This window comes from Pelodiscus sinensis, chromosome 29 (assembly GCF_052426305.1).
Source record: "Pelodiscus sinensis isolate ZL-2025 chromosome 29, ASM5242630v1, whole genome shotgun sequence".
Classification (NCBI taxonomy): Eukaryota; Metazoa; Chordata; order Testudines; family Trionychidae; genus Pelodiscus; species Pelodiscus sinensis.
The window spans coordinates 4,228,185-4,241,241 of record NC_143080.1 but is presented as its reverse complement, the minus strand read 5'-3'; positions in this window follow the sequence as shown (position 1 = coordinate 4,241,241).

The following is a 13,057-nucleotide window of genomic DNA, read 5'->3' as shown; positions in this document are numbered from 1 at the left end:
GATTCTCGGGCGGAAAGCAGGGTCAGTCCTTTTAAAATCGCGTGGCAAGACAAGCACATTAGATGTCTTCGGATTATGGGAGGCAGCTTCTAAAAAAGCAGAGAATGAAGGAGGTTTTTCGGGTTGTTTCCAGGAAGAATCTGCACATTTCAATTACCAAAAAAAAAAAAAAAAAAAAAAAAAGTCCACAGGGTTAGATGAATTCCCGGGGATTTCAAAGCCTGGTGCCTAACCCTCGGCTGGATCGGAGGTGGAGGGGTGGCGATTCATGGTGATTTTTTCCTGCCCCTTGGACAGTCTGTCTTTCCATTCCCCAGCCCCCCACCCCCACCCGCCATTCCAATCTGACAGGATTCATATCAAAAGAGTTAAAACAAGGACATCTGTGCCTAGAATTACTGTGAATACCCAAACCTGCCAATGACTGTTGGCATGAACCGAGTAACAAATGCCTGCTACTTCGGAATGCTGAGCAGCTTGGCAGCTCGCGTGTGCAAGGTTTGGGGGGGGGGGGCGGAGGGGGGAGGAGAGAGATCCCTCCCTACTGGACTCAATTGAAACTTGCTGCTTTCCTCAGCACCCGGCCACGGCTCGGCCTCTGCTCCGCTCCACACTGCAACCCCCCCCCCCCCCCATGCAGTGCACTGAGAGCAGGGAAGCCAAGGGAACCTGCAACCCCGGACTGGTTCCCCTCCAAGGTGAGTTGCTCGCCTTGGGGGGGGAGGGGGGATCCAAGAGCGAAGGAGCCGCGGTGTAACACGCCCGGTGCCCAAAAGGCTAAGAAAGTGAATGAGGTGGATGCGGAGAGACGGGTAAACCAGGTACAGAACAATCGCATGGATCATCCTGTACCACAGCCCCCGATAGTGTGGTCATGGAGAAAGACACACGCATAGACAGACAGGCAGACAGGCAGATAGATGGGTGTATGCGGAGAGACAGGCAGATAGACAGACAGATAGCTACTTCCATTTCAGTATGTAGGTAACTTTAGTCTTCCTATATACAATAAGTAAATCCACACAGATAAAGTGATAGCTCGGTTATCTCTTTACAATTATAAACATATATTATAGATATGTAATGAGGGTGATGTGTGTGACGTCAGATTGCTATCTAGTCAAGTGTACGTACCTGAGCGAGCTAAATAAATAGAAGCATACAGATATAAATACAGTGAGGGGGTGTAACTTTAGTTCCACTTATTTGGAGACAGTCTGTATGCACTCGGATAGGGTGTGTGTGTGAGGGATAGCAATTCCAGCAGACACCCTTTCGCTCTGGATTCTCCTATGATATGCATTCACACCTCTAGAAAGCACAAGGCCCTGCCTTCCTTCCTGCTAAGAGCGGGCTATGCTCTGGGTACCTAGACAGTTTCCAAACAGATCCGTAAATCATTCTAGAGTGTAGTCCTCTGTCCATTTATTACAGAGACTCACAGAAAGGCCGCGCTGGCAGGCGCCCGGGAGGTCAGGGCAGCCTCCTGCACTCAGGTAGGATAAAGCAGAGCTAGACTCGGATGTACACACCTCCCTTTTTTTGCTGGTGTGGCACAAACACCGACTTCATCCGGTCCTTACGCGTCTCTCGAATGCATTACCCGGCTACATCCAGTACACGGGTCCTCCAACGCCCCCCCATCGGCCCCTCTGTCTCCACGCTGCTTTGTATCTAACTGCACAGAGAGATGTGCACGTAGGGCATCTACAAAGAAATCCCACGACCGTGTGGACAGGGCTACACCCACACGAGGGAGAGAGCCACTGAGTCTACATAGCGGCCAGCGGCAGCGCAGGTTAGCGGAGTTACACCGTTTACACGAGCGGGCGACCGCTCCCTAGAGGAGACCTAGGCGGAGGGCAATAGACACAGTTTACCACTCGGCCACAACAGAAGCCTCGCCCAGGGTCCCCAGCTGCTCTCGCTGGTTGCGCACCTAGAGAGGGGTGGACAAATGCGCGCAGGAGTGTCACTGCGCTTATTTTGCGCGCCCTTCCCCGCCGCCCTCCGCGGCTCCCCCTTTCCCCCTCTCAATCCACATTCGGATGTGAGACTGGCCGAGCTTGTATTTTCCCAGCCAAAAAAGCAGGCTGCTTTTCCGCCAAGAAAATGAAGCTTTCTCCAGGGGGAGTCGCGCGCCAGTCGGCACCCAGTGCCAGCTGGGGGAGGAGGGGGTGGGGGGCTGCAAGGAGGAGTCTAACTCGCATCTAAAATTCCAAGACATCTGTTCACTATATAAGTCAGGCCCTGCAACGCCTGCCTGAGCCTTCAGCCCGTGTCAATATCTCCGGGCCAGGCGTGCGCCAGCCCAGAGTGTGTGTGGATGGGGGGGACCCCGTTCCAGACGGACTTGCCCCCCTCCCCTTGTATCCTGTGGGAATGGATTGCTCTGGGGGGTGGGTGCTGAGGGGGAGGACACCGACCCCCCCACTGTGCTAGTTGTGAAGTCGAGCGACCTCGTGAAAGATGCCAGCCCCTTCCCCGCTCTGGCGAGGCTGTTGGCAAGGTTGCCACGCAAGGTTAGGGGAGGAGGCTTTCAACAGCAGCCAGAATCAATTAGTCGGCGGCCCTGTTATTACCCAGTTTAATTTGGATAAAGGTTTAACCACAAACACATACACAAAGGCTCACACACAGAGACACACACACAGACTTTCTCTCACACACAAAGACTCACACACAGACGCACAAACACCCAGACTCTCACACACAAACACACAGACACACACAGACCCACAAACACACACACACACAGACACGCACAAACACAGACTCACACACAGACTCACAAACACTCAGACTCACGCACACACGGAGACACAGACTCAAAGACACACACACACACACACACTCACTGCTGCATCTAAACAGGATCCGCGCTGGAGGGCGGGGTGGAAGAGGCAAGATTAACATTGTGGATCAGACCTGGATGCGAGCTGGGGGGCAACCCCCCCCCCCCCCCGCAAGGCCTGGGGAGAGAAGCCGCGGTCTCAAGGAAACCGACGAGATCAGCTTACGCCTGGCAGCGACTGGGAAAGCCAGTGAGCCAGAAAGGAACAAAGCAATTAGACCCTCGCTCGGCCGGCGGGTTCCTTTGAAATGTGACCGAAGGCCAGGAGGCTGGAGCCGGAGCAGGCGAGGACCGGGCAGGGCCACTTCGTGGCGGTGTCTCTCCTGTTGCTTTTCAAAGCTGCCCCCTTCGCCCCGTGTGACTGGCGAGGCCGCCTGGAACTGACCAGGGCTGAGTGTCAGGGCAGCTACCGCCCTTCTGAAACTGACAAGAAGTTGTGTGTGGGGGGGGGGGCGATGTTAGTGTGGGAGGGCGATATTAGTGTGGGGGGGGCGATGTTAGCGCTGTCTCTCGACACCGGGATGAGCTCAGCTCCCCTCGCGCCCGCCTTACCTCGCCTCGCGCCACTTCCACTTTTCTGGGAGAAACAGGAGGGGGATGGGGATTTTTCCCACGACCACGCTGGGAAATTCCGAGGTGACTTTTGTCCCACTTCGCACAGGCCAGCTCGCTCCGGCCGGCCCGGATACCCACTGTCCAGAGCCGCCGGTGCGGAGGCGCGGGCTACGCCCGGGTGCTGAATGAACGATTATTATTTAATTACCGCCGGCCCTGTCCGAACCGCGCCAGCCTCCTTCCCGCGGCCTGGGAAACGGGGATGAAGTTGGGTTTTAACCCAAAGTGCCACGAACAACGCCCCCCCCCCCCAATCATAGAGCCGAGACAGGACGAGCTAGGGCGGATCGCCGCGGGGCAGGGCTGACCCCGGGGCGCGGCGCTAAGAGGGGGGCCGAGCGATCCAAATTCGGGGCTAGGGCCTGGGACAGATCCGGCCCCTTCCCCACGCACCGGCCGCTCCGCGGGACAAAGGCCGGGGGCGGAAGAGTTCGCGCAGGCTCCGGTTCTTGGCAAGGGTCTGCCTGGCCGGGGCTGCACCAGGTGCCGGCCGCCTGAGCTGCTGTCCCAAGGCGCCGGGCGAAGCCTGCCCTGCCGCCGGCCTGGGTGGGAGGGATTTTTAAAGCTACAGGAGCAAGAAGATCCCCCCCGCCGGGGTCTCGTCCCCTGGGAGCGGGTGGCTCATGGAGAGAGCAAGGGGGCTCCGCCTGGCTGAGTAGTAGCCCCAAGCTGTCCCTCCAAGCCAGGGACCTGCCCCACGTCCCCTCTGTGCTGGGGGAAGTTCAGGCCCCCCAGGGTGCATCCACAGGCCTGGGAAACCCGGGTCTGTGAAAACCAGGCTCCTTGAGTGCCTGACTCCAGGCCTGCCCCCCTCCAGGCTGGTGAACCTGGGCTCACAAAGGGCCGGCCTGGGTCTCGCAGGCCTCTCCTGCATCCCTACTGCTGGGCGCAGACCTGGCCCTGCTCCGCCCAGCAAAACGCCTGGTGGGCCTGACTGAGCCCGACTGGTGTGCGACACAAGAGGGATCTGGACTCCAACCTGAGTCACAGCCCTGCTCTGCAGGGCCTGGAAGGGAAGCCCATGGGCCCCAGGCCTGCTCCGGCTCCGCACCTCAGCTCTGCAGGCAGCAGAGCACAGCTGCCCTGCTGGAAACACCAAGCGTGGCCCCTGGGTGTGGGGCTGGCTCCTCCTCGCAGGGGGCCGAGTCCTGCTCGGGGGGAGGTTTCCACCCACCCGTAGGCCCCTGAAGGCTGCATAAGCAGCACGAAGGGCCCATCATAAGCAGGCAGTTCCCACATACTGACCACAGGCAAAGATCAGCCAAATCTCCACCCTCACCCCACTCTGCTGAGCCCCACTCTGGGGCGTAGGCCCAGCCCAGGGCTGAGGAGAAGGGAAAAGTGCAGTGAAACCGGTGACCAGAGTCCATGTGAGAGAGGCCTGGATTTGTGTGGGAGAGGCCGGAGGGGGGGGGCAGGTCTTGCAAATTTCATCTGGGAAATGTCCATTTTGTTGCTACTTGCCAGCTGATTTACAGCCCCACGCACCAGTCTTGCTTTGGCCTGTATCCCTCCCCTCACGCGCCCATTTCTCTCCCCAGGTTGGGGATGGCCAGGCTTGGGGGAGGCCTGTATTGGATCAAAGTAGCGTCTCCCCTCCCCCTTCTCGCGCTCTCTCTCTCACACTTACTCTCCCTCCCAAGTGACTTTAAGCAGCCTGTTCTTCATGCTGGTGCTCACAGCTGTAACCCATCTGCTTTGATTGAACATTGACAGTGATGAGACAGGAGCGCGGCTTGGTGCATCCTGCCTGCCTGGTGCTGACTGTGGCAGGGGGAGGGGCTTGTATGATTATTATTTATTATTATTATTATTATTAATTAATTATTAGTATTTGCACCTGGCTCGCATCTTTGGGGGCAGAGGGCAGGAGGAGACCAGGTTAATAGAATCAGGGTACCCTCAGTGGGGGGAAATGAAAGGGGTTTTAACTTTTCCCCCAGCCTCTTAGCTTCCCCCTCTCTGGCAGGGACCTAACACGCACACGCATACGCATGCCTGTGCGCACACATGTCTAGCGCCTTTTAAAAAAAGACAGGTGGGCTTGACACAGGGGGATGGGTTTGTAGGCGGCGGAGTCTCGATAGCGGAGAGGAACGCAGAAGGCTGAGAGGGCCTGGAACTGGCTGCTTCGCAGACGGACCCTGGCTGCCCATCCCTGTGCGATTCCCTCCCCTGGCTCCGATGAGCAAGCCCGGGGCCAGCCGATGCCAAGGCTCTGAGCCTCGCGTGGGCTGCGGATGGCTGGATCGGGGCCCAGCAGAGGCTGGTGACATTTGGAAAGCGAGGAGGCGAAACCGACGCGCCAACGATTAGGCCGTGCCGTGACTTTTCGCTCTTCCCCCGGCGGCTTGGGCCTATCTCGGCTTTGCCATCCTGAACGGGGGAAGGGGACTTCGCTCCCGTCTCCCCTCCTCCCCATGCTGGGGTATTCTGCATCTGGCAGAGGTGACTGCAAACATGTTCACATGGGGAGTGCCAATGGGTCTGCTGGATCAGGGTCTGGTTTCTTGAAAGGGCTGGGAATCTGGTTGGGAGGAGATGCCTCCTGTAAAAAAGGGGACACCTTCCCAGAAAACTGAGTGTGTCCATTCTGGGGGCGTCAGGGAATGAAGGATGGGGGGGATTTAATCTCTGCGATCCCTGACCCAGGCCAGGCAAAGAGAGAAAGAGTAGAGTACCCCCATGTGGGAAGGGTTTGGTTTTGATCCCAAGAGGCGGCCTCTTTATCTCCCGGGACGTTCCAAAGAGGTGAGTTCTGCAAGGCCCTGCAAGGCCCACACTGAGGGTACGGCAACTCTGTGTTCATATTTTTGGGAAGTGGTATGCAAATAGCGCTCACATTTGCATACCTTCTTCCATTCTTTTCCCGGAAGAGGCTTTTCCGCCATTTGGCCCTGTCTACATGGGGCCAAATGTCGGGAAAAAACCCTCTTCCGAAAGCTCCCTTATTCCTCTTAAAATGAAGTTTACAGAGGCTTTTGGAAGATGGAGCCAAATGGCGGAAAAGCCTCTTAGGAAAAAAAATGGAAGAAGGTATGCAAATATGAGTAGTACCATAATTTATCGAATATACCCCACACCCAAATATACCCCGTGGGGCGGGGGCAGGGTTTGTAAAAACAAATATAACCTGTGGGTTATATTCGCTAAATTATGGTATTTTCATACTTTTTCCAAACTCCTCCCTCCACCCCGCAGTGTAACCGTACCCTGAGAGATACCAATAGAAAAACCCCAGCAGGAAGGCTACAGCATTAGCCCTCAGAATTCAGAGCAAGAATGCACATGCTTGCCAAGCTGGAAAGGGAACATTTACACTACAGAGGAGATCGGAGCTGCTGCTGTCACTCTTCCAGGGCTCGAATGAGCGGGTCTAGGGCAGACCCGCTATTTCAAATGGAGAGGGGTGCTCCGATCGATGCCAGTAGCCCTGCTTTCACAAGGAATAAGACTAGACTGGTGTTTTTTTCTGGGATAATCCTGGAAAAACTCCATCGCGTCCAGGGAACATGTTTGCTCTTCCACTTTTTTTTTGCAGAAGAGCAAACACACTCTTTCAGGGAGCCCTGCAGACCTCGTTCTATGAAGAATAAGGGCCCCACTGAAAGAAGAGGCTTTTCCAGAAAAGCAATTAGGAAAAGCTACGCAAATTGCAGAGCACAATTTGCGTAGCTTTTTCCAGTAAAGGAGTGTAGTCTAGACCTAGCCAGAGGGAAGTCGGATGGAGAACTCTCTCCCTCCAACTTCCTGCAGTGTGGGCAGCACCAAAAGTCGAGTAAAGCTACTTTGACTTCAGCCACTCAACTAACGTCACTGAAGTTGCGAATCTGAATTCGTCCTCGTCCCGTAGTGTAGACGTACCCAGAAACCAAGCAGGCTGCTCCAGGAATCAGAGGCACTTCTTGTGCTAGGCTGGCTGGCAGAAAGCTGCCTGCTTCCTTCCCTCCAACGCCCCCTAACCAGCACTCAGGACCAGGAAGTCCCTAAGGATTTAAAATTAGAGGCACATCCCTTTCCTGAGATCTTGGAGTCATCATGGAGAGTTCTCTGAAGACGCCCACGCAGTGCGCCACAGCCGCCAAAAAAGCAAACAGGATGTTGGGAATCATTAAAAAAGGGATAGAGAATAAGACAGAAAATATCTTGCCGGCATATAAATCCATGGTACGCCCACATCTGGAATACTGCGTACAGATGTGGTCACCTCATCTCAAAAAAGATATACTGGCATTAGAAAAGGTTCAGAGAAGGGCAACTAAAATGATGAGGGGGTTGGAACGGGGTCCCATATGAGGAGAGATTAAAGAGACTGGGACTTTTCAGCTTGGAAAAGAGGCGACTAAGGGGGGATAGGATAGAGGTCTATAAAATCATGAGTGATGTGGAGAAAGTGAATAAGGAAAAGTTATTTACTTGTTCCCATCACATAAGAACTAGGGGCAAATGAAATGAATGGGCAGCAGGTTTAAAACAAATAAAAGGAAGTTCTTCCTCACACAGCACACAGTCAACCTGTGGAACTCCTTGCCTGAGGAGGTTGCGAAGGCTAGGACTAGAACAGGGTTTAAAAGAGAACTAGCTAAATTCATGGAGGTTAAGTCCATTAATGGCTATTAGCCAGGCTGGGTAAGGAATGGCGTCCCTAGCCTCTGTTTGTCAGAGGGTGGAGATGGATGGCAGGAGAGAGATCGCTTGACCGTTACCTGTTCAGTTCACTCCCTCTGGGGCACTTGGCACTGGCCAAGGGTATTGGGTTGGATGGACCTTTGGTCTGACCCCGTCTGGCTGTTCTTATGTTCCTCATATGGCAATAACACCAGGCAGGCCCAGAGAGCATCAGGCCCCCAGGAAGAGATGCAGCCAGGGACAATTTCCCCATGAAGAGCTTACAATGCAATGTGCTGATCCTGCAACCACGCTCAGGCGGGAGTCCCTGGCCCTCCTGCATTGACCCCTGCCCTCGGAAGGAGGGCTACCCCCTCCCCACCCATGGATCTAATCCCAGGCTAGAACCTCTGACTCATGCTCATGACCCTACTCAGTCTGTATTAGCTGGGGGCTGAGAGAGGCTAACTAAGAATGGCAGAGAGGGGAGGGAGGAAGAACATGAAAGGGAGGCTGTGTTGATTAGTGGCTAGAGCATGGTCGTAGGACACCCCGAAGTTTTATTCCTGGTGCTGCCGCTGGCCTGCTCAGCAAGTCACGGCTCTGTTCTGGGCCTCAGTCACCCCATCTGTAAAATGGGCGCTAAAAGGCTGAAATCCTTCATCACTGGTTTTCAGCTCTTTGGATGAGAAGGGCTACAAATGAGATACTGTTTATTATTCTTTTGCCTCCCTGCCCCCCCTTGGGCCCCTGGGAAACCTAGATTCAGCCTTCAGCTGGCAAGTTCTGTGCTGCCATGACACGTGTGGGCCTGTGGGGGCGTTCTGAGTTCAGAGCCATCCCAAGGGAGTAGCTCGGGGACTCGCTGGTGGCTCATCTGTGAAATGAGTTGGGGAGGTCTCAATCCCATTCCCAGTGGGCAGAGCCAAATCCGCCCTCCTGACTGCCACTCACAGCCCCCAGGCTGGGCAGCTACAGTAGAGACTGAGGGCCATGTGGGCCATGAGCATGACCTCTGCCTTTGGCCTCAAGCCTGCAGATGGTGCCTCGGACTTGGGGGGCAGTGGGCAGTGGTGTGCAGAGCCTATTTGGCCAGTGCCCCTGCAGTACCCACACTGGGAATGGGAAGAGCCCTCCTGCCGAGCAGCACTAGCCCTCCCCTGAAGATTTGCCCTGTCTAAGGGGAGCGAAGGACGTGGGCTGGAGGCCCACAAGTGTCATGAGTCAGCTGGCCTCAGCCTCTGCCATAACAGGCCCGTCTTAAACTATGCCATGCTGCAGCAGGCTTCAAGCAGGGGTCTGGTTATAAATCTGACAATGGAGGGGACAGAAGAGGGGTCTGGCAATGGAGGGGGAAGGAGGAGGGAGGACCTCGCCCCCCCTCCATTGCCAGACCTCCCCCTTTGCCCCCTTCCACTGCCACACCTCCCTCTCTGCCCCCCTCCATTGCCAGACCTCCCCCTCCACCGCCAGACCTCCCCCTCTGCCCCCCTCCACTATCAGATTTCTGCCGATGGGGCCCTGAACCAGCAAAAGTGGGTTTGGAGCCGGCTCCGGAGACAGATGAGACGTGAGCAGGGGTCAGAGGAGACAGATTCCTCCAGCACAGAGCCAGGGGCCAGGTCCAAACAACACCTGGTGTCTGGCTACCTGCCACAGAGGGCGCGGCCGCAGCCCAGTGCCGAATCGAGAGCAGCGCAGGGCTGTCAGACAGCAGGAGCTCATGGGTCCCTTCCATTGCTGTACCAGCCCCCCAGCCCTGGCACTAGCCTGGGAACCCGGGTGCAGGGAAGGAGAGCGGCCCGGGGGGCTGTTGAGAGAAACGTGAGGGACCGTGAGGGCAGAGAGGAGGGACACAGAAGGAAACTGAGAGGGGCCTTTGTTTTCCAGTCTCTGCCTAGACTGTTAGGGCCTCATCCCGGAGCAAGGCTGGGTTGGGGTTAGCCGAGGGCTCCGGGCGACCCCAAGGGAATGCCCTGTTCTCCTGGACTTCAAAATCCTTCAGCTCTACCCCCAGCCTTTTAGATTATCCTCAACTCTGCCATAGCCCTGAGGGATGCTAGCCAGGGACCAGGACCCCACCGCGCCAGGCGCTGTACGGGCAGAACAAAGAGACGATCCTGCCCTGCGGGTACAAATGAGGACACTGAGGGAATCGGGGGGAGGGTCTATGGAAGGGGAAGCCTGGTTCAAAACCCAAAGGTGCTGGGTTAACACCCAATAAGTGAGCAGGGGCTGGGGTCTCATTCTCTGTTTGTGCTTGCCGAGCGTAACAGGCCCCTGGCCTTGGCTGGGACTGCACCGATCACCATGGGCTTTTCTCTCCCAGACATCTTGACTCAGACAGATCCCAGGGACTGCTCAGGGGTCCCTCGCCGTGGAGTGAAACCGAGCCAGCGCCCCCCCCCCCCCACCTGGGCCCGGGATAACCCTGCCAGCCTCTGGCGTGCACCTAATTGAATTTCACTTGACTATAAATCTTTCTGTTAAATGTAATTGAAAAAAACACACCTTTGGAATCATCCCATTAACCCACCATCCTCTTTATTAGAGTCATTAAGCCCTGCTAAAGTTAGAGCCGGTCGCATAGGCTGGAATGCTGCATAATCCCAGCAAGGCAAACAAACTCGGAGCAAAACTAATTACATTGGGAACAGCTGTGGTAATAATCCTAATTCAACCCACTTGGTGCCTTCATTCCAGAGACTCGGGCCACTGAGGGAGGGGAGATGCGCAGGGCGCACAGCACCAGCCAACCTGGAGAGTCGGCTGGATTTGAATCTCTGTGGCCGTGGGCTCCCCGCAGAGGAGTTGGGGTCACTCACCGCACACCCGTGGGGCAAAGTCTTGCTGGGCTACCCGTGCCTGTTGATCAGCTTTGATGGCAATTTGGTTGGTCGGTCCACATGTCGGCAGAGAAATCAACATGCAGATCTAACCCTTTCCCGCCTCCTGTCATCTGACGAGCATGGCTGAGGTGAGGGGGCACACGCGGCCCTGAGACAGTCACTGCTCCGAAAAACTTCCACCCTAAACAGACACGGGAGGAAACTGAGGCACAGAGAGATGGAACATGCCCAAGGTCACCCAGCCAATCAGTGTCAGAACTGAGACTGGAACCCAGGCAAGTCTATGGAGCCCACACACCTACTGGGGTTCACTGTCCCACGCAGTGGCACTTAGACCACGTACAGCAAGTGAGAAGAAGGGAGCTCTACAGCCAAAGTTGAGCGCCAGCTGGTTTTATAGCTCAAGCTGTAGCGACTCCTGCACCGAGGTCCCAGGTTTGAACCAGCCTGGTGGTGGTTACATCAACAACAGGAAATTACTTTGAAATAACGTATTTTGGAAGGTCTTGCTTTGAAATAAAAACTCCTGAAATAACCATTTCGAAATAAGCGTTTTTCCTCGTCACAAGCAGGCGCGGAGATAACAAGCTTGGCAGTATGGACGCTCGCCTTGTTATTTTGAAATAACTCCCCTGCAGGGGCCACATTGAGCCTGGCAGCGAACGGATGCGGCTCCCATCGGGGCTGGCACCCACTTAGAGCAGCGCTGATTGGGGCAATTGCTCTGCACCACAGCCTGAGAGCAGCCGGCTCTCGAGACGCCAGCACTGCGTGTTCTCACCGCCGGGTCCCCAGAAAGATTCGCTCTCTCCCAAGAAGCCCGAGGAGATGTCCGGTTCCCCTCCCCTTCGTCAGCAGCACTGACAGATGGCTCAGGACACAGTCCCCGGCGTCAGTTTGGGCAGATGGCTCCCACGGGCGCCGCTCCAGGAGTCCAGGGGATGAAATTCCATCAATGGAGGTGGACGTGTCGGTGTGGAAGGTAACCCTGAGCCTGGGGCAGCTCACAGAGGGCCAGCGGGTGGCACTGCCCCTCCCCCCGAACCCGGGGAGCCAGGGGAGAGAGAGTGGTACCCGCTGCGCTCACCTGTTGCAAAGTGGAACAAACGTGTTGGTTGCCGTGGTGACAGTGGGGGGGTTGGCTTCGGGGTCAGACACGCCACAGGTGGGCCAACGCCGGCCCAGAGGGCGTCAATTGCTCCTGGAAGTGGAGGGAGTCTGGTGGTTTAACCCGGAGCATCCTCCCCGCACGCCCCTGACCCACGTGAGCAGCGATGCTCCAAGGGCTCAGCCACGGGCTGTGGGCACCTGGGAGACTGGCCTTGAATTCTGGAGGCTGCTTCCCCTGCCAGCATACTTTGCTCTTCGCTGCAGGGTGTCTCTCCCCCCAGCTATTCCAACCACAGGCTCCCTGCCACCCAGCTCTGCCAATCCCTGTCCCAACCCTCAGCCCCGCACAGCCAGACCTGCTGGTGCCCCTCAATCCTGCCAGTCCAGACCTTCCGTTCCCCATTATCCCAACCCTGGGCGCACGCCCCCAGACACACACCCTGCTCTGCTCAGCCTACCCCCAGCTCCTTCATGCTCCAGTTGGGGCCCTAGGCCTGCCGGGCAGTTGCTCACTGCGGCACGTTGTGCGGTAGCGTGGCTGAGTCGAGACCGTCCAACTCATCTCACTTATGACTTCAAATCCCTCCCTAGGACCGAGGCCTCCAGAACAATCTAGCACAGCAAACCCCCCATCCCCTCCGCACGTGCCCCCAGCGTGCCAGCCACACCCTTACACAGCTATTGCTGGGGAGTCCCCGTGCGGTAAGACGACATGCGGAGGGGCCGGCAGGCTGGGTGAATTGCCAGATGGGCCCCGGAGGTGCAAAGTGGCCAGTCCTGTGTGAGGTCTAAATGGAACAGCTGAGAATGGCCGTTCCCCGGCTTTGTTTGTGGGGCTGCATCTTAATTTCCACACCAGTTTCAACAAACCAACCCAACCTCCCTTGTCACAGCTACGCAACCTGGCCTCGAGGAGTGGGGTTTATTGCTTCGTGCGTGTGCTTGTGTGTGTGCACACACGTGTGGGTGGGCGCGTGTGCCAGCTCCGGGGCACTTCATTTGCACAAGCGGCATCAAAGAT